The 25,265-nt window shown below is 38.9% G+C and overlaps 1 protein-coding gene and 1 non-coding gene across 8 annotated transcripts in view; both read right to left on the bottom strand.

Moving 5' to 3' along the window:
* The window catches only part of FRMD6 (FERM domain containing 6), a 271,689-nt gene that overhangs the window by 55,470 nt on the left and 190,954 nt on the right, over positions 1-25,265 (bottom strand). The gene's annotated exons all lie outside the window — the stretch shown is intronic.
* Positions 13,172-13,243, bottom strand: TRNAR-UCG (transfer RNA arginine (anticodon UCG)). The gene has a single exon. It is a non-coding gene; the product is annotated as a tRNA-Arg (tRNA).

Raw genomic sequence — 25,265 nt, 5'->3', positions numbered from 1 at the left:
GAGGAAACCAGAAGGGAAAGAGACACGTGTACCCCAATGTTCATCGCAGCACTGTTTATAATAGCCAGGACATGGAAGCAACCCAGATGCCTATCAGCAGATGAATGGATAAGAAAGCTGTGGTACATATACACAATGGAGTATTACTCAGCCATTAAAAAGAATACATTTGAATCAGTTCTAATGAGGTGGATGAAACTGGAGCCTATTATACAGAGTGAAGTAAGCCAGAAAGAAAAACATCAATACAGTATACTAACGCATATATATGGAATTTAGAAAGATGGTAACTATAACCCTGTGAACGAGACAGCAAAAGAGACAGTGATGTATAGAACAGTCTTATGGACTCTGTGGGAGAGGGAGAGGGTGGGAAGATTTGGGAGAATGGCATTGAAACATGTAAAATATCATGTATGAAATGAGATGCCAGTCCAGGTTCGATGCATGATACTGGACGCTTGGGGCTAGTGCACTAGGACGACCCAGAGGGATGGTATGGGGAGGGAGAAGGGAGGAGGGTTCAGGATGGGGAACACATGTATACCTGTGGTGGATTCATTTTGATATTTGGCAAAACTAATACAATTATGTAAAGTTTAAAAATTAAATAAAATTTAAAAAAAATCCACTTTTCATTGCACATCACAATTCAATCAAGAAATGGTTTGTTGTTTCATAGAATAAGAGACTCCAAAACGACCTTTTTTTTTTTGGTCAGGTCAGGAGGCACTACTTATTGAGCTTTTTCATCTTTCCAATTTGCTTCAAATGCCAAACGACTGTAGGATAGTCGACATTGAATTCTTCAGCAACTTCTCATGTAGTTGTAAGAGGATTAGCTTCAATGATGGCTCTCAGTTGGTTGTTGTTACTTTCCAATGGCTGGCCATTGTGCTCCTCATCTTCAAGGCTCTCATCTCCCTCGCAAAACTTCTTGAACCACCACCACTGCACTGTACATTCGTTAGCAGTTCCTGAGCCAAATGTGTTGTTGATGTTGGGGGTTGTCTCTGCTGCTTTACAACCCAGCTTGAAGCTGAATAAAAAAACTGCTTGCATTTTTTTTTTGTCTAACATCATTTCTACAGTCTAATAGAATACAAACAGCAAGTAATAAGTCATTAGCAAAAAAACATAAAGAGAGAAATGTGCATTCAAATGATGTATATAACATAACCACATGTATTTAAGAATCTATTCCAATATCATATGGCAAAGTTCAACAGTGCAAAACCACAATTACTTTTGCATCAACCTAATATCATTTTAAGTGCTTATTTTGACAGCACAATTAGTTTTACCCGCCAGATTAAAAAAAAAAAAAAGGAAAGAAAACAAATGACTGAAATTTATTTTGATAGACAGTTTTTCCAAACCTAAAGCCCAGGAAGGTGGGAGGGAGGAAGGATAACAAGTAATCCTTAATGGCTGAAACACTGGGATAGATTTAGTCATCATATATACATTTAAAAAATAAACTTAGTAAGAAAAAAAAAAAAACAACAGACCTTCCTTCTGTCTAGTCTCATTCTAGTCATGTTACCTCCTCTGCTATACCTCCTCACTGTGTTCTAATCTAGATTTCCAAACGTCTTGTCTCATTCTTTAAATCTATCACCCCCGCAAAGCTGCCAGAGTGAACCTCATGAAACTGTACTTGCACATCACACCCAGCTCACATACTTCGGTGCCGCAGCAGCTCCACAGGACAGCACCTGAACTCTGAGGCACAGCCATCTTCCATCATCAGGCCCCCCTCTTCCCCAGTGTGACCGCTCAAGTTGTATACTGTCAAAATTCTTTCCTTATGGTTCCCTGAGCAAGTCTTGCTCTCTTATTTCCATGCTTTTGACCACGGTGTTTCCTTGCCTATTATTTCACCCATCTCCAAAAGAACAAAAGCAAAGCATTTTCGTTCTCCCTGGAAAACTCAAGACACAGGTCTGCGAAGCACGTCTCCACATCGGCAGGCAGCTGAGGAGTGTTTCTCCTGCATTCCTAATCACCTCTGTGCTTGCTGGTGAGTCTGCTTCCCAAAGAGTACTGGGAGAATCTGCTAGCATCTCTAGGTTTCTAATGCCTACAGTAGTCCTGGGTCTGTAATAAGCACCCAGGAAAGGTGCCCTTCCCTGGTGGCTCAGATGGTGAAGAATCTGCCTGCAATGCAGGAGGCTCAAGTTCGATCCCTGGGTCAGGAAGATCCCCTGGAGAAGGGAATGGCAACCCACTCCAGTATTCTTGCCTGGAGAACTCCATGGACAGAGGAGCCTGGTGGGTTACAGTCCCTGGGGTTGCAAAGAGTTGGACACGATTGAGCGACTAACACTATTACACTACTGAGTTGTATTGAGTAAATTATTTAGAAATTCACCAAAAATGTGAATGAATTCCCTAGCAATTAAGATTAAAATTAGGTTCTTTAAGAAGAACCCACCCCAGCAAAGGGTGTCAATACTGGTTACAGCTTCTTGAATATTTTCTCTATGTTAATTAAAGGTGAAAGGGGGCACCTTTTTTTTTCTTGTCTTTAAATTTAGTGAACAAACATAATGTCAGTACTGTCAACAAAGTAGTTTGGGGGAAAGTCTCCATGTGTATCAGGGTAAGCCAACTTGTGTGAAAGCAAACATATATAAAGATACATCGGGTGGGATGCACTAAGCTGCAAGTATCCAAGATACCTAAATTGCACTTGGACTCTGGAGCCACACTGCCTGGGTTGGACTATTTATTAGCTGTATGATCTTGGACCAGTCCCTTCACCTCTCTACATCTCAGCTTCCATATCTGTAGAATAGAAATAATAACTGTATCTACCTTAAAGGATGCTATAAAGCATATGGCAAGCCCTATATGAGAGTTACCTACTGATATTTAAACTAGTTAAATGACATAAGGGGAATTTATAAAAACTAAAGTAACTTAAAGCTTAGAAGTAGGATGGGTAAACTTGTGGGTGGTTTGATATGGTAGCTTGATATGTCATCCAGGGCCTAGTTTCTTCTTGGTACCTTGGAATAACTCCACTTTAAGGCTGGCATCTCTCAGAGTAGCTTAATCAACCAGAATGCAGAGGCAAACAAGAGTACTGATACTCAATCTGACTGGATGTCTTGGGTTACAAGCTCTCTATCACTGGACAGAGGGGCATGGACTCCGCAGATTAGCTGAGGCCTCCCAAGGCCCACTTCCAGAGCCAGAGGTGGGAGCAACTTCCCCTGAAGTGCGTGGACATCAAAACAAAAACACGGGTACCTTTGGGAAGTTGGAAGATGAGGGGAGACGCTAGATAAGCAACCAACAAGAAGAAAAAAGGCAACGGTGAAAATTCATGAATTTCAAACCACATAAACTTTATTTTTTCATAGTCATCTGTATTCAAAAGTTGTATCAGGTTTAGCAACCAGGCGCAAAAATTCCTTTCAGCCAAGATGAATTTTTAGCATGACACAGCCAACAAAAAGTGCTGTTCTCAGGGAAAATCCCCCAACTTAGAAGCATCTGCTTCTAATTTCCACAATGAAATCTTTGATTCCTTCATTCATGGGACTTGCACTCAATTCCCTCTGACACAGGAACTGCAGTTTTCTAGATAATAATTTTGCTGTGAAATTCTCATTATCTGGTTGAGATGTTTAAAGAATGAATTAAGTGTTTGAGAAGTTGCTAGCTTTCTTATAACACTGTGAAATGATTTTACATGTCATGAAATGGTTCTTAATAACAAGAACGAAATAAACATACAAACTGGAAATGTAAAAATCCATTGGCAGAATAGGAAAATAAAAAGTACAGTACACAAAAACAATTCAGCAGCAAGCAGTGAACTACAGCTGTACATCAGCAAGTACGAATCCCCAAAACAGTGTTGAACAAAAAAAGCCAACTTGCAAAAGACTGTATATGCTATGATACTTTTCTACGAAGAGAAAGTTCAAAAACAGACAATCAATGATTCATTTAGGAATACGTGTGTGTGTGTGTGTATTTGTATGGTAAGACTACAAAGAAAGGCAAAGGAACAATTAACTTTAAAATTGCAATAGAGGTCCTGAGGGATGTAAGAGGCTGGGGTAGGGAATGTCTACAGAAACGGGCAGGGACTGCCAAGGTGCTACAGAAAGTCTTTTTCTTAAGCTTACAAGTAAATACAATGGTGTTCTTTCATAACTATTACTGCTTAAAATGCACTCTACTATGTACATTTCACAATTTAGCAAAGTTAAATAAGCCAGAGGTACTGATGTTAAAATACTGTGAACAACCACATACTACTGATTAAAAAGATATGTAACAACAAGTTATACAAGAGTTAAGTCAGAACTCAGGTAGTCACCAACCAACAATGCATCCTGAAAGGAATTTAGGATGAAAAAACAGAAGGAGGCATTCCCTGTTTTAGATAAACAAACTCATAGAGAGTTAGCTGCATATCTCGGGAAGAATTTCAATGACCCCAGATTCTTGTATCTTCTTACAATGGCACTAAAATCATTAACTTGTGATATCTGTTTTTTGATAGACCATTCAGGTATGATCTAAATCAAATCCCTTATGATTATACAGTGGAAGTGAGAAATAGATTTAAGGGCCTAGATCTGATAGAGTGCCTGATGAACTATGGAATGAGGTTCGTGACATTGTACAGGAGTCAGGCATCAAGACCATTCCCATAGAAAAGAAATGCAAAAAAGCAAAATGGCTGTCTGGGGAGGCCTTACAAATAGCTGTGAAAAGAAGAGAAGCGAAAAGCAAAGGAGAAAAGGAAAGATATAAATATCTGAATGCAGAGTTCCAAAGAATAGCAAGAAGAGATAAGAAAGCCTTCTTCAGTGATCAATGCAAAGAAATAGAGGAAAACAACAGAATGGGAAAGACTAGGGATCTCTTCAAGAAAATCAGAGATACCAAAGGAACATTTCATGCAAAGATGAGCTCGATAAAGGACAGAAATGGTATGGACCTAACAGAAGCAGAAGATACTAAGAAGAGATGGCAAGAATACACAGAAGAACTATACAAAAAAGATGTTCACGACCCAGATAATCATGATGGTGTGATCACTGACCTAGAGACCAGACATGCTGGAATGTGAAGTCAAGTGGGCCTTAGAAAGCATCACTACGAACAAAGCTAGTGGAGGTGATGGAATTCCAGTTGAGCTATTCCAAATCCTGAAAGATGATGCTGTGAAAGTGCTGCACTCTATATGCCAGCAAATTTGGAAAACTCAGCAGTGTCCATAGGACTGGAAAAGGTCAGTTTTCATTCCAATCCCAAAGAAAGGCAATGCCAAAGAATGCTCAAACTACCGCACAATTGCACTCATCTCACATGCTAATAAAGTTATGCTCAAAATTCTCCAAGCCAGGCTTCAGCAATATGTGAACCGTGAACTTCCTGATGTTCAAGCTGGTTTTAGAAAAGGCAGAGGAACCAGAGATCAAATTGCCAACATCCGCTGGATCATAGAAAAAGCAACAGAGTTCCAGAAAAACATCTATTTCTGCTTTATTGACTATGCCAAAGCCTTTGACTGTGTGGATCACAATAAACTGTGGAAAATTCTGAAAGAGATGGGAATACCAGACCACCTGACCTGCCTCTTGAGAAATCTGTATGCAGGTCAGGAAGCAACAGTTAGAAGTGGACATGGAACAACAGACTGGTTCCAAATAGGAAAAGGAGTACGTCAAGGCTGTATATTGTCACCCTGTTTATTTAACTTATATGCAGAGTACATCATGAGAAACGCTGGACTGGAAGAAACACAAGCTGGAATCAAGATTGCCGGGAGAAATATCAATAAGCTCAGATATGCAGATGACACCACCCTTATGGCAGAAAGTGAAGAGGAACTCAAAAGCCTCTTGATGAAAGTGAAAGTGGAGAGTGAAAAAGTTGGCTTAAAGCTCAACATTCAGAAAACGAAGATCATGGCATCCGGTCCCACCACTTCATGGGAAATAGATGGGGAAACAGTGGAAACAGTGTCAGACTTTATTTTTCTGGGCTCCAAAATCACTACAGATGGTGACTGCAGCCATGAAATTAAAAGATGCTTACTCCTAGGAAAGAAAGTTATGACCACCTAGATAGCATATTCAAAAGCAGAGACATTACTTTGCCAACAAAGATTCGTCTAGTCAAGGCTATGGTTTTTCCTGTGGTCATGTATGGATGTGAGAGTTGGACTGTGAAGAAGGCTGAGCACCGAAGAATTGATGCTTTTCAACTGTGGTGTTGGAGAAGACTCTTGAGAGTCCCTTGGACTGCAAGGAGATCCAACCAGTCCATTCTGAAGGAGATCAGCCCTGGGATTTCTTTGAAAGGAATGATGCTAAAGCTGAAATTCCAGTACTTTGGCCACCTCATGCAAAGAGTTGACTCATTGGAAAAGACTCTGATGCTGGGAGGGATTTGGGGCAGGAGGAGAAGGGGACGACAGAGGATGAGATGGCTGGATGGCATCACTGACTCGATGGACGTGAGTCTGAGTGAACTGCGGGAGTTGGTGATGGACAGGGAGGCCTGGCGTGCTGCGATTCATGGGGTCGCAAAGAGTCAGACATGACTGAGCGACTGATCTGATCTGATCTGTTTTTTGTGATTAGTAGTAATGTTTTACCAAGATATATGCTTGACTATCTGTATTTCCTAGCCCCCAAATTCATATATACTGGCTCCTCTCCTGCCTCTTCAGAACAGTTTACTCAGAGCTACCAAATGGCTATTTCCTGGGCTATACAGTTCTCAGTGAGAATAAAACTTAAACTGACAAACTCACAACTCTCACGTTGTGTGTTTTTACGTCAGTAATGGATTGTGCATGGGCTTCTACTACTAAATGAAAAAGCAATGCAATAAAGTACAATCAAATGAAAATCTTACCAATGAATCAGATTTTAAAGATGGCCTAGTCCAAATCCAGTACTCTTGCCTGGAAAATCCATGAACGAAGGAGCCTGGTAGGCTGCAGTCCATGGGGTCACTAAGAGTTGGACACGACCGAGCGACTTTACTTTCACTTTCACTTTCATGCATTGGAGAAGGAAATGGCAACCCACTCCAGTGTTCTTGCCTGGAGAATCCCAGGGACGAGGAAGCCTGGTGGGCTGCCGTCTATGGGGTCACACAGAGTCGGACACGACTGAAGTGACTTAGCAGCAGCAGTCCAACTCCTTAATTTTATAGGTTAAGAAACACACTTCAAGAGAATGACTGGGCCAAGATGATACCAGTAGGTTTAGGGAGCTGGTGTGCTTTTCTTTCCAGAGTTTTTCTTCTCTGAGTTCTAGCAAAAACTCTCATGGGGAAGAAACAATTAAAACTAGTCTCTTTTCAGAGAGCTCATATTTTATACATTTGAGTAAAAAGTTAAGAAACATGCTAAAATGATTCACTCAAGTAAACATATCCAAATGCTAGCAAAACCTGCCTCTAATCCTACTAGTTGTAGAATTTTATATGTCAAAAAAATTTTTTACAAAGCCAGAAAAGGACTTTGAAATGCCAAGAATCCAATTTTACACCTATACATATAAATTATGGGCCAAAATTATTTCGGCTGAGCACACCCAAATGAGCAGTATTACCTGGACACACCCTCACACTCGCACACATACTATGCATGTGTTAAATGTGCAGAATGGTGTGACATGAGACTCACAGGGCCAGGCACACTCTACAGTAAAAGATCAAAAGCACAGTCTATAGACTTCAAAGTAAAAGATTCCTCTGGACATTCTAATGAGGCTCTGTAGTGCTACAGAAGTCTTAATTTAACATTCCTTTGGGGGTTTTACCATAACTATGTAAGTTAGAAACAAACTGTCACACAAATACATAAAAACACCTGAAAATATCAATTTAAAAAGTCAAAGAAAAACAGTGATTATTTTAATCATAAAAAAACCCTTCTTAGAACTCTGATTTACAGTTTGAAAGACCCTTAAGAGAAATGATAAATGTTTGTTTTACATATGGCTTCCTTTTTTAGACTGAAGTATAGCTAATTTACCATATTGTAATAGTTGCAGGTGTAGAGCAAAGTAATTCAGTTATTTATACATGTATATTTAAATACATATTTAAACATACATAAACTTACATATATATTATTTTTCAGGTTCTTTTCTATTATAGGTTATTATAAGATATTGAATATAGTTCTCATTGCTATAGAGTAAACCCTTGTTATTTGTCTATTTTATGTACAGTAGTGTGTATCTATTAATCCCAGACTCTTAATTTATCCCTCCCCTTTTCCTTTGGTAACCATGGCTTTGTTTTCTATGTCCGTGAATTCATTTCTGCTTTGTAAGTAAATTCATCTGTACTAATTTGTAGATTCCACATGTAAAAGCACATAATGTTTATCTTTCTCTGCCTGACTGACTTCACTTAGTATGACCATCTCCAGGTCCATCCATATGTTAGAAAAGGCATTATTTCATTCTTTGCATAGTTTACTAATATTCCATTGTGTATGTGTGTCTGTCTCTGTGTGTGTACACACCACATCTTCTTTATCCATTAATTGGACACGTCCATTCGACACTTAGGTTGCTCCCATGTCTTGGCTATTGTAAATAGTGCTGCTATGAACACTTGGGTGCTCGTATCTTTTTAAACTAGTTTTTGTCTTTTCTAGATATATGCAGAATATACATATATATATATATGCAATATACATATGCAATATATATATATATGTCTTTTCTAGATTTATTATAGTTTTATAAAATATTTACCACTGCTATTGTCATATAGGGATTCATCTCTGACACATTAAAAGACATCATTTCTAACAAAGATTTCAGTACCATTTCAGTTACCAGAGACCAACAATCTAAACTTTAAAAACATGTCCCACCCACCTCTAGCAATGGCCACAGGACTGAAAAAGGTGAGTTTTTATTCCAATTTCCAAGAAGGGCAACGCCAAAGACTGTTCAAATAACCATTCAATTCCTCTCATTTTCACAGGCCAGCAAGAAAATGCTCAAACCAGGCTTCAACAGTATGTGAACAAAGAACTTCCAGATGTACAAGCTGAATTTACAAAGGGCTTCCCAAGTGGCACAGTGGTAATGAATATGCCTGCCAAGGCAAGAGACGCAAGTTTGATCCCTGGGTTGGGATGATCCCTGGTGGAGGAAATGGCAACCCACTCCAGTATTCTTTCCTAAGAAATCCCACAGAAAAAGGAGCTTGGTGAGCTATAGTCCATGAGGTTGCAAAGAGTAGGACGTGACTGAGCACATATATGCACAGAGGAACCAGAGATCAAATTGCCAGCATCCGTTGGATCACAGAAAAAGCAAGGGAATTCTAGAAAAACATCTACTTCTGCTTCACTGACTATACTAAAGCCTCTGACTGTGTGAACCACAAAAAACTGGAAAATTCTTCAAGAGATGGGAATACCAGACCACCTTATCTACCTCCTAAGAGACCTATATGCAGGTCAAGAAACAAGTTAGAACCAGACATGGACTGGTTCAAAACTGGGAAAGGAATACTTAAAGGCTGTATATTGTCATCCTGCTTATTTAACTTATATGCAGAGCACATCATGTGAAATGCCAGGCTGGATGAATCAAAAGCTGGAATCAAGACTGCCAGAAGAAATATCAATAACCTCAGATATGCATATTATACTATCCTAATAGCATGTATGGATGTGAGAGTTGGACTGTGAAGAAGGCTGAGCACCGAAGAATTGATGCTTTTCAACTGTGGTGTTGGAGAAGACTCTTCGAGACTGCAAGGAGATCCAACCAGTCCATTCTGAAGGAGATCAGCCCTGGGATTTCTTTGGAAGGAATGATGCTAAAGCTGAAACTCCAGTACTTTGGCCACCTCATGCGAGGAGTTGACTCAGTGGAAAAGACTGATGCTGGGAGGGATTTGGGGCAGGAGGAGAAGGGGACGACAGAGGATGAGATGGCTGGATGGCATCACTGACTAGATGGACATGAGTCTGGGTGAACTCCGGGAGTTGGTGATGGACAGGGAGGCCTGGCTTGCTGTGATTCATGGGGTCAAAAAGAGTCGGACACGACTGAGCGACTGATCTGATCTGATCTGATCTAATAGCAGAAAGTGAAGAGGAACTAAAGAGCGTCTTGATGGAGGTGAAACAGGAGAATGAAGAAGTTGGCTTAAAACTCAACATTCAAAAAATTAAGATCATGGCATCCAGTCCATCACTTCATGGCAAATAGATGGGGAAAAAGTATAAACAGTGGCAGATTTTATTTTCTTAGACTCCAAAATTATCTCGAGGTTGGCTGCTGCCATGAAATTAAAAGACGCATGCTCCTTGGAAGGAAAGCTATGATAAACCTAAACAGCATGTTAAAAAGCAGAGACATCACTTTGCTGACCTCAAAGCTTTGGTTTTTCCAGTAGTCATGTACAGATGTGAGAACTGGACCATAAAGAAGGCTGAGCACTGAGAAATTGATGCTTTCAAACTGTGGTGCTGGAGAAGACTCTTGGGAACACCTTGGACTCTAGGAAGAAGACTCTAGGGAATTCAATTCTAAAGGAAATCAACCCTGAATATTCAGTGGAAGGACTGATGCTAAAGCTGAAGGTCCAATACTTTGGCCACCTGATGCGAAAAGCTGACTCACTGGAAAACACCCTGATGCTGGGAAAGACTAAGGGCAGGGGGTGACCGAAGATGACATGGTTGGGTGACATCATCGACTCAATGGACGAGTCTGAGCAAACTCTAGGAGATAGTGAAGCACAGGGAATCCTGCATGCTGCAGTCCATGGGGTCACAAAGAGTGGATTTAGAGACTGAACAACAATAACCCACATCAACCCCACCCCCCATTCCCCTGATGCATCAACAAATCATTAGCCAATCTACTCTAAGGAGATGGAAGTGGCCAGTATTATTCTGGAGAAACATGAATCCAAGACTGTTAAGACTGATATGGGGAACTTCACTGGGAGTCAGGGCTGCAGCCTTAGGTCTTTCGTAAAGGAATCATCGATGAGAAGCTGGCTCTCCTCTACCTGCCATCCAGTGTTTAATTCCCGTAGCTTCTGGAAGACAGCTACCATGAATTTGTCAGTTTCATCAAGTGTGCAATCTCATTTTCCAGTGGTACTTAGCTATATACTAACATTCTATTTCCCATATACCAATCCACAGGCCTTATTTCTGGAACTTCTCAACTAGGACTTTGAAATAAAATAAGAACCAAGGTCAATTAAATTATTACCCACATATTCCAAAGGGAATAGAAATAAAAGCCACTTAACATTGAACCTCTGGGATTCCTGGTGTGTGAAGTCAACAAACCCCAGTAGTGAATCACTAAATAACCCATTTGACCTGCCTATTCATTGGATTTTCTGGTCTGTGCTGTGTAACCCCCTTGCTTGTTGCCAAAAGAGAGCACTCCTTCTTACAGTAATCATCCTCTAAAGCTGTGAGAAAGACTTAAAGATTGATTTTTAAAGGGTGTGGAGGAAGGAAATCAGAATTACACCTTACCCTACACTAACAACGTTAGTCTTCTATGAAAAATGGAACCACAGCGTGGCCTTGAAGGTTAATGTTAAAAACAAACAAGCAAACCAATCAAACAAACAAACAGGAACCACCCTGCCTCTGCTCAGGACTGCTTTTCTATACATCCCTAACCATGCTGAGAAGGCACCTACCTAGTCCTGAGACTGACCTACACACTTTTATCCTAGAGAAACCAGATGAGCAGTTTACTCCAAGGTCACACTCCATCACTTCTAGCAGGACAACTGAATAAGACCAATAGTACGTCACTGCATTACCCCCCACAAAAGGCTATATTTTGCCAATAATTGCCGTGGAATCATCTCATCTTAGGTCCAGAGGCAAAACTATTCAAGTGTTCAAAAAACATTCATTAGAAGAGAGGTGTTTCTTTTGCTTCATGACTCTTATTTGGAAGAGTGAATTAAAAAAACATGGTATTGGTCCTAGACACAGGCTTTCTAGGGAAGGCTGGAGAAGAATTCCTTTTCTAACACAAGATTTGGAAACTTGTAAGTTATCTACTGGCTTTCCAACTTCAGTAAAAGTCTCAGGAAATTCAGGAGATAAAATTCTATACAGCTGAAATTCTGTCAAGATTCTTTCAAAAACATCTTCCAGTTAGGGTCAGGAATTAATCTGCCTAGAATTTGGAAATTATTTGCTCTAAGAGTGTAAGAAGTCATGACAGTTCATGAAAAACCTACAGCTAATATTATACTTAACACTGAAAGACTGAATGGGTTTCCCCTAATACTGGAAACAAGACAAGGATTTCTGCTCTCACAACTCACATTCAAAGCTAGAAGACTTACTAGCTGATTGTCAGCCTTATTATAAAGGATACGAACAGAAACCAAACAGTATTATATTGGCCTAGAGACAGACATCTAGATCAATGGAATGGGACAAACAGTCCAGAAATTGAGCCATACATAAAAAGTCATTTGATTTCTGACAAAGGTGCCAAGGAAATTCAATGAGAATGAACTCTTGAAAAATGGTGCTGGAATAATTAGACATCGTCATGGAAAAAAATTAACCTCAACCTATATACAAAAATTACTTGAAATGGATTACGGATCCCAGTGTAAAAGCTAAAACTACAAAACTTACAGAAATTTCTAGAAGAAGATCTTTGTGATCTTGGGTTTCTTGTTGCCCGTTGTTCAGTCACTCAGTCATGTCTGACTCTTTGTGATCCCATGAACTGCAGTACACCAGGCTTCCTTGTTCCTCATCATCTCCCGGAGTTTGCTCAAACTCATGTCCATTGAGTGGATGATGCCAACCAACCATCTCATGCTCGGTTGCCCCCTTCTCCTGTAATTCCCTTACTTTTTCTATGATCCAATGGATGTTCGCAATTTGATTTCTGGTTCCTCTGCCTTTTCTAAATCCAGCTTGTACATCTGAAGTTCTCGGTTCATGTACTGTTGAAGCCTAACTTGAAGAATTTTGAGCATTACCTTGCTAGCATGTAAGTGAAGTGAAGTGAAGTCGCTCAGTCATGTCTGACTCTTTGCGACTCCATGGACTGACTGTATGTAGCCCACCAGGCTCCTCGGTCCATGGGATTTTCCAGGCATGAATACTGGAGTGGGCTGCCATTTCCTTCTCCAGGGGATCTTCCCAACCCAGGGATTGAACCCAGGTCTCCTGCATCGAAGGCAGACGCTTTACCGTCTGAGCTACCAAGGAAGCCCGTAAAATGAGCACAATTGTATGACAGTTTGAACATTCTTTGCCATTGCTTCTTCTTTGGTATTGGAATGAAAACTGACCTTTTCCAGTCCTGTGGCCACTGCTAGGTTTTCCAAATTTGCTGGCATATTGAGTGCAGCACTTTAACAGCATCGTCTTTTAGGATTTGAAATAGCTCAGCTGGAATTCCATCACCTCCAGTAGCTTTGTTCATAGTGATGCTTCCTAAGGTCCACTTGACTTCACACTCCAGGATGTCTGGTTCTAAGTGAATGATCACACCACTGTGGCTATCCAGGTCAGTATAGTTCTTCTGTGTATTCTTGCCACCTCTTCTTAATATCTTCTGCTTCTGTTAGGTCCATACTGTTTCTGTCCTTTACTGTGCCCATCTTTACATGAAATGTTCCCTTGGTATCTCTAATTTTTTGGAAGATATCTCTAGTCTTTCCCATCCTATTGTTTTCCTCTATTTCTTAGGGGACAAAAAATCATGAAACATTTTCAAAAAAAGAGAAATTGGACTTCTTTAAAATAAAAAATTCTGCTCTTTGAAAGTCACATAAAAATAACAAGGCAATCCTCAGGCTTGAGAAAACCATTTTAAAATCTCTTCTCTGATTAAAGACTCAATCCAGTATATATAAATAGGTCTTACAACCAACAGAAGATAACTCTCTTAAAAGTATGGCCAAAAGATTTAAATAGTTACTTCTCCAAAGAAGATATAGAAGCAGCAAATAAACATTTGCAATGATATTCCATATTATTGTCATTAGGAAAGTGTAAACAAAAACCACAGTGAGTTACCACTACACACTCAATAGAATGGTTACAATGAAAAGACTGAATACCAGGTCTTGTTGAGAATCTAGAGCAACTAGAACTCTTAGATACCACTGGTGGGAATGTTAAATGGTACAGTTACCTTGGAACACAATTTGACAATTTTCATAAAATTAAATTAATTTACCATGTAACTCAGATATCTCATTCTTAGGTATTTGCCTTAAGAAATGAAAAGATATTCCACCAAAGACTTACACATGAATGTTCATAGTAACTTCATTCATAATAGTTCCACACTGGAAACAATCCAGATATCCATTAATAACAGATGAATGAATAACCATATTGTAACAACTGAAAACTATCCAACAATAAAAAGGAACTACTGACATGCAACAAAACTGATGAATCTGAAAAATATTTTGCTAAGTGAAAGAAGCCAGATATAAAAGGAAGGCAGAGAAAACTACATGCCACATGATTCTATTTATATAAAATTGTATAAAAGGCAAAACTAAAGGTGAGAAGTTGTCAGGGATGGGGAGGTAAGGAGAAAAGGCAGAGAGGAAGTGGTGGTTGGGGGGGATAGTGGTGAGGAGAAGTTAAAAGGGAGCTGTAAAAAAACTTTTTGGTATGACAAAAATTATCTTTATCTTGATTGTGACACTGATTACGTACATTTGTCAAAAGTCACAAAATTTTCTATTTAAAATTTGTGGACTTTATTGTATATAATTACAATAAATAAAGTTGATTTAAAAAATTTTAATGAATCTACATGTTCACTAAAGTGCCTTCGGGGTTAAGTAATACATCATCCCAAACCCTTTGCTGGATGATGCAGGGTATAATCAAAAGTGAAATAATACATTAGGTAAACTGGCTAAATCAATGGCTTCAAAAAGTTTAAAACAGACCTTAGAATTAAAATGTAGGAAGTCACAGTGATTTGAAAATAGATCTGTAATTTTAAAGAATACTAAGTAAAAATAAATGTTGGTCTTTTATGTTTACAAAGTTTATCATCCAGTAAGAATTCTGGAAAGGCAAAAGAAAATTTCTTGGTAGACAAAAATTGCAATAGCAGAATTTTTAATAGGTAGTATTTCACTTGTTGCATGGTTCAAGTGTTCATTTGTTTGTCTTTCTCCTCTCATCATTCAGGCTCTAACTTCTACAAGCAGGGGTCCCCAACCTCTGGAATCTAATGCCTGCTGATCTGAGGTGGAGCTTATGCAATAACAATAGAAACAAAGTGCACAAAAATGTAATGCACTTGCTGCTGCTGCTGCTAAGTCGCTTCAGTCATGTCTGACTCTGTGCGACCCCATAGACGGCAGACCACCAGGCTCCCCCGTCCATGTGATTTTCCAGGCAAGAGTACTGGAGTGGGGTGCCATTGCCTTCTCTGGTAATGCACTTGAGTTATCCCCAAACCACCCTCCCCAGGTCTGGGGAAAAACTGTATTCCATGAAACCGGTCCCTGGTGCCAAAAAGGTTGGGGACCGCTATATAGAGGACACGTCCATGCACTGAATTTCCAGCAAACTGCTTGGCACATAAATGATCGTTGAATAAAAGATGAATTGCAGAGGTTCTCGTGCTAAATTATATTTCTTCTAAAGAGTCCACATGTAAGTAAAACTCCCTACAGATGTGAGTATAGTAGATATGCTTCCATGAAACATTAGCACTATTCATTCAAGCTTCAGAGCCTTCTTTATTTCAATTTAAAGATTATAAAGTTCTAAAGAGAAATCAGGCAACTGTATTTAATGTCTTACCTTTAAATACATAATGTGCAATCGTTCCAAAAAAAATATTTTAATTTCTCTTTTATTAACCAATCCTACAACTTAAATAGAGTTTTTTTTCCAAGATAATAGTTGTTCTGAACAAAGGATTGACAGTGTGCAATTTCATGCATATCTTGCTTTATTAAGACAAAATCTGATGATCTGGAATTTTGTGCCAGGTTTAATGCATTATCATGGGAAGTAGAATATGTTTGAAAAGATTTTCCTACCTAGCTCAGAGTGACCCAAAAATTATGGTAAAATTAGTGTAAGCTAATTCAGGACCACAAATTGACTTAGTATCTGGCAGAAACTAAACTTACATAAGGCGGCTAAAAAACAAACAACAACAACAACAAATCAAAATGTTGTATCGTATGTTGCAAACACTCCCGAAATGTTTTATCAACAGAGTGGCTATGACTGAGGTGGCATAAAAAGCTCAGATCTCAGAGACAGAAGAGTATCATGTTCTGGTTTTGTCACGAGGTGAATCAGGTAAGGGCATCAAGTCATACAAGTCATTTAACCTCCTTATCTATAACATGGAGACTAGTACTTTGAGGATCAAATAAAGTAAACAAGCAAAAGTTCCACTTAAAATACAAAATGTGCTACAGATATACGTTACTATGGTGCTAGAAAATCTAGCTGAAGGAAAGAAATGCTTACCTTCCTTTATTTATTTATTTGTGCTTCCCTGATAGCTCAGTTGGTAAAGAATCCACCTGCAAAGCAGGAGACCCCAGTTCGATTCCTGGGTCGGGAAGATCCGTTGGAGAAGGGATAGGTTACTGAGTATTCTTGGGCTTCCCTTGTGGCTCAGCTGGTAAGGAATCCACCCACAATGTGGGAGACCTGGGTTCGATCCCTGGGTTGGGAAGATCCCCTGGAGAAGGGAAAGGCTACCCACTCCAATATTCTGGCCTGGAGAATTCCACGGACTATACAGGGCCCCAAAGTGAAAGAGCGACTTTCACTTTCACTTTCCAGGCATCAGTAAAAGCAAATAATTTAGTAAATTACAAATCATCAGTTCAACAGCCTTTCCACTGATTTGAAAATGATTGTGGGCTCAGTTAATCAATATTTGAAGATAAAAAGACTTTATTTTAAACATACTTATTTGGAATTTATTTTAAATTCCACAGGACGCTTGACATTTCTTAAAAACGTCTCCCTGATCTGATCGCCTTGCATTTCTTTAAGATCACATTTAAGAATCTTCAGTTTATTTGAACTAAAATTTCCTTAATCATGTTGATTTTTCTGAATTATCTTCTATAATTACAAGTAACATGAGTTTCTTAACAAAGACTTCAGAAATGGCACCAGTGCAGCTGACCTTTGTTTCAGTGTGACAATAAACCATGCAAACAATTAAATTTTACCACTATGTTCAGTAGATTAAGCATAAAATTCTATTTTTTTAGAAAAAAATACTTAAAGCATGTCTGTTGTAATAAAATATATGCAACCACACAAAATTCCACTCTTTTTTGGCTCACATTTGTCACTGACTATAGAGCTAAGGGTTTTCACAACACCACGTTACCTCACTCCAAGATCAGACAGATAAACCCATTCATATTTCTCAGTCATGGGCTTGGAAGTATAAAAGTACTATCCACTAACTAGTCTCAAGGGAATAAATCAGTTTAGTTTTTTATATATTATTTTTGAAAGCCTATTTCATAAAACAAAAATTGTTTTGCAAGTTAGCTATTTCTGAAATTTCCAACCCATTTTTTTTTTTGCTTATATATTCAGAGTTCAACTTAGGTATCAAACAAAGACTGCTGAGTCTCTTCAGTCGTGTCTGACTCTGTGTGACCCCATAGACAGCAGCCCACCGGGCTCTGCCATCCCTGGGATTCTCCAGGCAAGAACACTGGAGTGGGTTGCCATTTCCTTCTCCATTGCGTGAAAGTGAAAAATGAAAGTGAAGTCGCTCAGTAGTGTCCAACTCTTAGCGACCCCATGGACTGTAGCCCACCAGGCTCCTCCATCCATGGCATTTTCTAGGTAAGAGTACTGGAGTGGCTTGCCATTGCCTTCTAAGTGCTATAAATTATAATTCCTTATCATTAATGAAAGATCTATAGCCAATGGTATATCCTTTAGAAAAAAATTTTTTTTTTAAGTTCTTATTTTGTTAAAGAAATTGCCCTTTTATTTACTTGTTTTAAGGTAAAGTTTTAACCTTCAGAATATTTTACAAACTGCTATGGAATTATGAAAAATCAAGGAGTTTAGAATTCAGTTGTGTCATATTCCGCAATATAGCCCTGGCCTCCAGATCACAGTGCTCTGTTATAAGATCTCAGAGAATGCCCTACTTCTTAGTAACACTTATCAAAATTGAACAATTATATACTCCCTTATTTAAAGCTGCCTTTCCAGCTGAAGGGTCAAAGCTTCTGAAGAGCTGGTACCATCATGTTGGTTAGGTTCACACCCCCGCAAGGCTTCCCATATAGTGGACACACTATTTGCCAAATGAATGGGAAAATAAGATGTGCAAAACAATAGCCTTCAGAGGCAGGTCTAAAATAAATAAAATGGTATGTATAATGACCTATATACTTGGAAACTTCATCCATCTATGTCACTGAATCAGAGAATTGGCAGTAAATGAGGTGTTTAGTGAATTAATACTCAATTAGAGTACATAAATGTGGTTACAAAGCTACAGAGGAATGGACACAGTAAATTAAGAAAAGCTTATCTGAAGAAGTAGATTTTATACAAGATTTTACTATTTTCTCATCTTTTTACAGCATCATAATCATACATGACCATATACTGGAAGCTAAATCTGAACAATAGTTAATCTATTAAATCTAAAAATTTGATAGGCACTAGTAAATTGAAAGATACAGTTGCTGTCCTCAAGAGATTTCTAACACAGTTGAGAAGTCAGTATATACATATAAAAGGTTGTATATGTGATTGTACACAACAGCACGTGCTTGGTTCCCACGAAATGATACAGGCAATAAACAGCTCAGTTCAGCGGAAGGAGTGGAGGATGCAGGACCCAGACTAAGTGTGTATGTGCTGGACAGGACAAAGAGGAGAACCATTTGGATAGACAAGGAGCTTTGCGATGACACTAGAAATAAGTATCTACAACAGAAGGGTAGCAAACTCACTCACTGACAGGAGCAGTTAACAAAGGAGTGAAGCCTGCAGGATGAAAAACACCAACAGCCATTTGGCCTCAATGTTGGAAGCAAGAGGATCTCTGCTGGGGACAGTGGGGACTGTGGAGCACACACCCATATAAAAAGGGAAGCTGTTATGTTGCTCCAACAGATCGCTGACACACCTCCCAATTTTTTAACAAAAGGTGTAAAATTCAATTTTTTTTTTAATTTAAAATTTCTCAGTTTTTAAATGCTAGAAAATAAATGTTTTCAACACCATGTTAAAACCAAAACATGTTTGCAGCCAATCCTGCTGGTGCACCACAGGCTCGCAACACTGCTTTGCCATGTGGAATTCCACGACGAGAGATCTGGACTTCATCCTGCAGTCACCGACTTAGGAGATTTCACATTTCATAATTTGCTTAGTTTTATACCTCTGCACACACCAGTATTTATCATGTAATACACTCAGCACTGCCAAATTATTTCACATTGGCCTTGTGTAAGTATTTCTCTGTTACAGGCCAATTTCTTTCATTTAATTAACTGAAGAGTGACTTATAAGCTTCAGCTGAAATAACATTCAAAATGACAGTAATAAAACAGTGTTGATGAGCAGGACCTAAGAGAATGCTGACATTATATGTGTATACCACAACCCACTAGAAACACACATATAATCACTGGAGCTCCACTTCTCAAAAAACATGTGCCATAATCTACTACAAAGGAAAAGTTCATACCCTTTCCAGCATTTTCCCATAATTAGCAACTTTCTAAAGACTTACTATACAGTATACTTTTATTACCAAGTAGCACTCAAATAAATGTAACAATGTTTTAATTCTACCAATCACTATAAGCTTTTAACTATCCAAAAACAATACTTAAGCATTAAAGGCCTATGCTTTAGCATTTCAATAAGCTTAGAGAAACAAAAGATAATTAGTATCAGAGACTTGTTGATTCGTTTTGATGACAGTATTACAGAAAGTTAGAATTATAATCCAAAGGTAATTCCCAGGTGAGAAAATTCTTAGTGCATAATTATGATATAAAATACGGAACTATGAAAATTGCTTAATCACATGCCTTGAAATAATATTCACAATGAAAGTCATCAAAGTATAAAAGAAACATTAAACAAGCAATGTTTCTACTACTCAATTTGCTCTGGTCTCTGGGAACCCCTAACCTGAGTCATCCACTCCATGAATGAAAGTTTTCAGGCCTGTAGGGGTACCATGATGTGTAGACTGGTCAACTCAAATCTATCATGTGTCACCTTGGCTCTACAGTATCCTTTCAATAAGAAATGATCATGGGTTGAATTAAAGAACATGTCACTAGAAACAAAATGATTCTACCATAACTCTATTAGTGGGAAACTCAGAGGCTCCCCATTTCTGTCAGAACCTGTTGAAGACCCTCATAGCCTCCAGCATTCTGAAGTCCCTACCCACATTTTATCAGACATATTAAAATATATTCACTTACAATACTGAATATTTGTAGTGTAAGAAATTTAACTGAAAATAAGAATTGTCTTAATAAGGTTTTTTTTTTTTAATTTTACTTCTTCCTTTCTGATTCTTTAAAATTTATTTTTTAATTGAAGGATAATTGCTTTACAGAATTTTGTTGTTTTCTGTCAAACCTTAACATCAATCACCCATAGGTATGCATATATTCCCTCCTTTTTGAACCTCCCTCCCATCTCCCGCCCCATCCCATCCCTCTAGATTGATCAGAGCCCCTATTCCCATTGGCTATCTATTTTACATATGGTAATGTAAGTTTCTATGTTGCTCTTTCCATACATCTCACCCTCTCCTCACCTCTCCCCATGTCCATAAGTCTATTCTCTATGTCTATTTCTCCACTGCTGCCCTGTAAATAAATTCTTCAGTACCATTTTTCTAGATTTCATATATATGTGTTAGAATATGATATTTCTCTTTCTGACTCACTTCACTCTGTATAATAGGCTCTAGGTTCATCCACCTCATTAGAACTGACTCAAATGTGTTTCTTTTTATGGCTAAGTAATATCCCATTGTGTATACGTACCACACCTTCCTTATCCATTCATATGTCGATGAACATCTAGGTTGCTTCCATGTTCTAGCTATTGTAAATAGTGCTGCAATGAACAATGGGATACTTGTGTGTTTTTCAATTTTGGTTTCCTCAGGTATATGCTTAGGAGTGGGATTGCTGGGTCCCACTCCTAAGCATATATTGGTGGTTTTATTCTTAGTTTTTTAAGGAATCTCTATACCACCCTCCACAGCGGCTGTATCAATTTACATTCCCACCAACAGAGAGAGTGTTCCCTTTTTTCTACACCCTTTCCAGCATTTATTGTTTGCAGACTTTTTGATGATGGCCATTCTGACTGGTGTTAGTGATATCTCATTGTAGTTTTGATTTGCATTTCTGTAATAATGAGCGATGCCGAGCATCTTTTCATGTGTTTGTTAGCCATCTGCGTGTCTTCTTTAGAGAAATGTCTGTTTAGGTCTTTTTCCCACTTTTTGACTGGGTTGTTTGTTTTTCTGGTATTGAGTTCTATGAGCTGCTTGTATATTTTGGAAATTAATCCTCTGTTTCATTTGTTACTATTTTCTCACATTCTGAGGCTTGGCTTTTCATTCTTGAGCCCACTCCAATCAGGTTTTTGTCCCTATTCCTCCACTATCATAACTCTTGTCAAGTTCACCAGTGACCCTGAGGTTGCTAAATCCAATAAGCAACTCTCAGTCTTCAAGCTACTTGACATGACATCACTGATTCACTCTCTCCTCCCTGAGTTTCCTTCTTTATTGACTTCAGGTATATTCTTTTAATTTCCCTCTTGTCCCTCCGACTGCTCCTTCTCAGTAATCTTTACTTGTTCCTTCCCAGGTGGCACTAGTGGTAAAGAACCCACCTGCCAATGCAGGAGATGTAAGAGAGGCAGGTTCGATCCCTAGGATGGGAAGATCTCCTGGAGCAGGGCATGGTAACCCGCTCCAGTATTCTTGCCTAGTGAATCCTATGGACAGAGGAGCCTAGCAGGCTGCAGTTCACGGGGTCGCCAAGACTCAGGCACGACTGAAGCAACTTAGCACCTTATCAACTCACCCTCTAAAGCCTGAAGTACCTCAGGCTCAGCCCAAGTCCTTCATCACAGAAAAGGTAACTCATAGTTCCTTCCTCACATAGTACGGGTCAAAAGAATTAAAATCTACTAATAATAACACTATTACTTAGAGAATGGAAACAATTAGGTCCACTATGTCAGAAATATGTGCATATTTCCTTTGGCTTAAGGTACATTCTTATGAAATTTCTTCTTTTCCACAAACTATAAATACTGATATGACCTAAGCTTTGGTTCATGGACTGTTTTCCCTGTCTGCATACACTCCCTATATGATTTCATCCAAAGTCTGCTGGCGACTTCCAAATTTCTATCTCTAGCTTGGACCTCTTCCTTAAACTCCAGATTCCTGAATCCAATAAGCTGCTCAACTTCTCTGCTTGGAAGCTGAACATAACATGTTCAAATGGCTTTTGGTTATCTTTCCCAAACCAGTTCCTCCATTAGAGCCCCATCTCAGTTCATGACAACTCCATAACTATACAAAAAGCTTTGGTGTTATCCTTCCTCTGATCTCTCTATGATACTCCTCAAAGAGTTGGCCAGGAAATCTTATTGGTTCTACCTGTAAAATAAATCTTGGTCAGTTCTCACTACCTCCTCTACTGGTAGTGGTGTCTCGCAACTGGATTATTGCGAACAGCTGCTAACTTGTCTCTGCTTCCAGCCTTGATCACCCCACTCTATTTTTCTATCTCAACACAGTGGTTGGTGATTCTATTAAAATGCAAGTCAAGGCACCTTGCTTCTCTGCTTCAAACTCTCTAGTGACTTCTCGTTTCACTCAGAGTAAAAGCTGAAGTTCTTATAATGGTCCACCAGGCAGACCTACATGATGAGCCCCCCAAACATCCATAACGTGATCTACTACTACTTCGTGGCCTTCTCGCTGGTCCTGGAACAGACCAAGCACACTTCTGCCCGAGGCCTTCACTGGTCCCTCTGATGGAACTCTCTTGCCCAGGTATCTCTGCATGGCCAACTTCCTGCCTCAAATCACCTTCTCAGGGAGCCCTACCATGACCACATTATTTGAAATTGCCAAAGGCCCTGCTTTTCTTCTTTAGCACGTCTAATGTGCCTTACCTTGCTTTACTTTATCTTTTTCCAAACACACTTACTACTCTCTAAACTACTATATAGCTTTGTTATGTTCAGTGTTTAGTTCCTAATAGGATATAAGCTCTACAAAGGCCGGACTTCTTTTCTTTATTTTGTTCACTGTCTGTAGCTCTGGGGTCTAGAACAATGCCTAGCACACAGATGGCATGTATTATGTTAAATGAATGAATGAATCTAATTAAACATTTAATAATTTCAATTTCATTATTTTCTTCTAAAATTTGAGACTTTTACCAAATCCTGAACATTTTTGTTGCTCCTAAAAAAATTTCTTTGTATTTGAAGACTACAAAGATCCGAGCCTGACCTCCTGACCCAACACAAATGCAGCAGCCCCAGGGAAGCCAGAGCCACTAAGCCTTTGGCCATTAGTTCTCCTCCAGGAGTCCACTTAGTCCTTACCGGGAAACATCTAATACATCTCCAAACACATATATTTCACTCTCCCACCTAGATAAGAAACAATTCTGCAGGATTTGCACTAAGCAGTCAGCACAGTACTCAGTACTTCATGCAGAAGTAAAAGATGTTTTTTGATGGACTTGGTGAACATTTTTAAAGTACTAGGTTTATTAAGTTTAAGATATTATATAACACGTAACAGGGCACAGGGTTATCTGAGGTATATGCTCTCCTTTTAATGAACGATACTCCATGATTATTCTGGAGCATCCTGTGCCTATTTTGACTGGGTTTGTAACTATGCTGCTCCTGCTGCTAAGTCACTTCAGTCGTGTCCGACCCTGTGCGACCCCATAGACAGCAGCCCACCAGGCTCCGCCATCCCTGGGACTCTCTAGGCAAGAATACTGGAGTGGGTTGCCATTTCCTTCTCCAATGCATGAAAGTGAAAAGTCAAAGTAAAGTCGCTCAGTTGTGTCCGACTCTTAGCGACCCTATGGACTGCAGCCTACCAGGCTCCTCCACCCATGGGATTTTCCAGGCAAGAGTACTGCATGTAACTATGCTAGTTAGATGTAAATGTCTTTTTAATGTGCTTAATTTGTTTTTCTTAAATATCTCTTTGAAACTTTCAGACTATTATTTTTTTTTTGAATGAATGGTTTAAAAATCTTAAGCTTTGGGCCTAACAGAAAATCGTAACGTGGTCTGACCCACATTATATAAACTGTGATAATGGTAGGGGTTGGGGCTGGAGGAATAATAATTGCCTCATTCCAGTAATAGTGGCTTTCTTAAAAAGGACTCACATGAAATCTACAGGGTACAAGATAAAAAGACATGGACCACTGGTACTCCTTAAGTCTAAAAGTACTTTGTATAACATTATTTGTTACAAAGAGAATTTCTAAACTCTGTGAATTTACTTTTTGGCAGCTGGAAAGAAATCATTAGCAAGCAGGCAGAAGTTGGGGGAATGAGACTGCTGGAAATAGGAGTTAAGAAAAATAACTTGATCAATTAGAGATCAGTGGGACAGGCCAGCTGTTCTTAGTGCAACAGTATAGATTGCCCAACATCTGTGACTGAGAAATATTACGATTTGTTGCCTATTTAATGTGATCAAAATACAAAACCTGTGAACAATTGCTTGTAAACAGAAACTTAGGGACTTCCAAGAACTAGAAATCTTCCTATACATCATTTCTTTTTGTCTTAAACAAGCACTAACTTCGTTTACTATGTCATGCACTGCCACTCGCTTTACATCTGTTACTGCACTTAATCAAAACAAGCCTATGAGATAGCTGCTATTATTATCTTCATTTTATAGATGAGGAAAAAGAGGTTTAGAGAGGGAAATAGCTTCCCTAAGGAGTACACACTGGAGAACAGTGGAGCCTAGATTTGGACCCCAGGGAACTAATCTCAAAAATCTTGTTCTTAACATTTATATTTTACTGCCTCTTTTCCATCTTGCCTTCAGAACTTATTACACTTTTCTGTAGTAATTTCAGTGAATAGCTTGTCAGGCCCTATGTTGAACATTCTTTTCCCAAGTATCTTTTATTTTTTAAAATCATATATGCTGTTTTTGCTTTTATAAGCAATA

The sequence above is a fragment of the Bos javanicus genome, chromosome 10 (genome assembly GCF_032452875.1).
Source record: "Bos javanicus breed banteng chromosome 10, ARS-OSU_banteng_1.0, whole genome shotgun sequence".
Taxonomy (NCBI): domain Eukaryota; kingdom Metazoa; phylum Chordata; class Mammalia; order Artiodactyla; family Bovidae; genus Bos; species Bos javanicus.
This window is presented reverse-complemented; position numbering and strand designations above follow the sequence as displayed.